Here is a 2,771-nt window from a genome sequence, read left to right as displayed (position 1 = left end):
CCCTGCAGCGGAGGCGTCGGTGTGGGGAGGCAGCCACCGGCTCTGGGCGAGGAGCTCCGCAGCGCGCTGGGCCAATTTCCTCAGTAATTAGCGACCCGAGACGAAGTGTCCTTTGGCTGATGCGGGGGGCCCTTATATATACATGGAAAGGGAGGCTGGTCCGCAGCGGCCGCTCTGTATTAGCATATCCCACCACATCCCCTGCCGGGGGCTGTCTGGGCAAGCCCCCTCTGGTCCCCAGGAGACAATTTGCTCCGCACCGCTCCTTTGGAGAGCCCTGAGCTGGGCACTTCTCTAGCCAACGTCTTCCCCACAACTGGGTCGCGACATCTCCCAAGTTTAAGCCAAGCCTGGGAATTTGCAGGTTTGGCAAGGACCAAGAAAGAGGGGCAGTGGATGCCCACCGACCGCTGACATTTCTTCCACAGCTGTCCCTCGTCCCTGTCTTCCCATCACACGCCGCAGTGGGACGGACACCGGCTCTCCCCACGGGGCAATTAACGCAGAACCCCCCCCATAGCACCTACAGTGTCTCCTTGCGTGTCTTTATTCCCCACAGGCCGTGGCCCAGGTCTAACCTGTAACAATTTACTCCTCTTTTCAAGACCTAAGATTTGTTCACGTATCTTGAGGAGCGCTTTGTCCTGTAGCTGAAGTCGTGTCACCCAGCGTGTAAATTTGCAAACCGGGGGACAAAAAGGCACAGCTACCTGTGGCCGGGAGAGACGAAGAGGGGGGAAACGCAGGTTTTAGTGCTGTCGGATCGGGTCCCAGGGAAAGGGACTCACAAAAGAAAAGGGTACGTGTCTGCTCCGAGACAAATCCCCTTCCCATTCTTTCTCCTACTCATGTGAGCCGGTGCTGCTAGAGACACACCAGTTGAGCAGTGCCTTGGGCTTGCTAATTTTCTGCTTTCAGGCAAACTTGTACCGTTACAGATGCGTCCCAGCTGCCAGTGCAACAAACCCCTCCTGGAAGTGTAAAATTTCTAACCCCGCAATCCCTAAGTAACTTTACACAAGTCGGGGACAAAAGCTTCGCAGAGCTCCAGCCGCAGCAGTAGCTGAGCGGAGCGGTGCAAGGGTCATTAGGGTGGTAATGAAGCCATTTAACAGGCATTCGCTAACGCGCAGGAAGCCTTTGGTTTCATCCAGGTGGCTTTTGTAGTTGAGGAAAATATTAGGAGAAGGCAAAGGCAACCTTCCCTACCTGGGAATAAAATTCTGTGACCTAGGTTAACTCAAACGGCGAGCGAGTGACCCAGCAGCGGTTCAAACGCTACGGAGCCGGTCTGTGTGCCCAGGAAAAAGGCGTCTTCAATTAACCTCTCGTCAGGAAGAGGTAATGTGGAGGGCATTGGCGAGCCGGTTGTCTCAAGGAGCCGCTCTTGGAGTGAGCGAGGCGGGTAGGGAACATCTCCTTAGGGATGCACAAGCGCACCCCGCTGGCAAGCTTTCCCATCCGCCGGGCGAGCGGCCGGCAGCTGGGGCTGGGGCTGGAGACCCCCTCTGCTCCTTGCCTCCCCTCTCCCCCCCAAAAGGCGGACTTCCACTCTTAGGCTAAAACTTTTCCTAAAAACAAACCACCAAACCCATGCCCACACCATTCTTCCTATAGCGGATGCATAATTATCTAAAGGCCAGGGAAGGGCTACATCTGCACTGCTTCGGTTTATTTGGGGCCATAAACGGGGGGAGCCCCCTTTGAAATGAATACTGTAGGAAAAGCAGAGGGTTGATAAAGGAGTAAAGTTACAGAAAGGGGAAAGCTCAGAACGTCAGGCTTCTGCCGCTCTGAGGTGCAGGTTGCTGTTGAGTTGGGCCACATCTGAACCAGCGCAGTTCCCTATTGTTTTCCTAAGAAACCCGCAGTCCGAAGGGGGGGTCTGCTGGGCAGTAACTTGAACTCTTCACCGGGCTCTGCCGTGCACACACACAATTTGATTTACCACGTTTGCACTGGCTAAAATAGACCTGTTTACAGATTTATGCTTTGTGCACAAACTTGATCTTTAACGTGCCGGTTGCGGTTCTGATCGCCTTTCGGGGGTTTCTCTCCGAGCAGGCAGCGTGGATCTCCCGGTGCACAATGCCAGCTCCCTCGGTCCCTCTCTCCTGGTGTCCAGAGCTTTAGCTCGCAGCTTTAACTCTTAATCCAGCGGGGCTGGGGCCGTTAAGAAACGTGCTTTTCCCCAAAAGTCTTTGAGGAGCTAGGAAAATTTGTTTCCTTTTCCCTTGAATATTTTGGGGGAAGGGGAAGAAAGGATGGAAGAGCCTGTCACTCAGGAAGGAAAAAACATCTGTAATTAGTATCCCTTAAGAGCCCCGGCTCCTCTGGTAAAGTGATCTCAAAACAAATTTGCAAAAGTGCAGTAGGCGAGTGGAACTAAAGAAAGGGGAAAGAAAACACAAACTATTAAGGCTGGCTAATGAGGCTGCTGGAGGGGAGGGGGCGGGGGGGGGGATGCTGCATTTCAGGAGGCTCAAATCCCGAAAGCGGGAACAGCCTTGAGCATCAGACACTGTCTGCTCCTGCTGCCGGCCGGAGAGAAAATGGTGAACGTGTCAGAAGCTGGTTAAATGGTGTTCTCCCCCCCCCCAGCCCTCCCCGCTCCGCAGCGATCGCCGTCCCGCACCTATTCCTGGAGGGATTCAATCCCGGGGGGGAGCACTGGCAGAGCGTGCGCTCTTTTTTCCAAGCCCCGCGCTCTTTCTCTGCTTTCTAAGCGAAGAAAATCCCACAGAAACCATAAGTCACCGGGCCGGGGGGGG

This window comes from Haliaeetus leucocephalus, unplaced genomic scaffold (assembly GCF_000737465.1).
Source record: "Haliaeetus leucocephalus isolate CR32 unplaced genomic scaffold, Haliaeetus_leucocephalus-4.0 Scaffold151, whole genome shotgun sequence".
Classification (NCBI taxonomy): domain Eukaryota; kingdom Metazoa; phylum Chordata; class Aves; order Accipitriformes; family Accipitridae; genus Haliaeetus; species Haliaeetus leucocephalus.
This window is presented reverse-complemented; position numbering follows the sequence as displayed.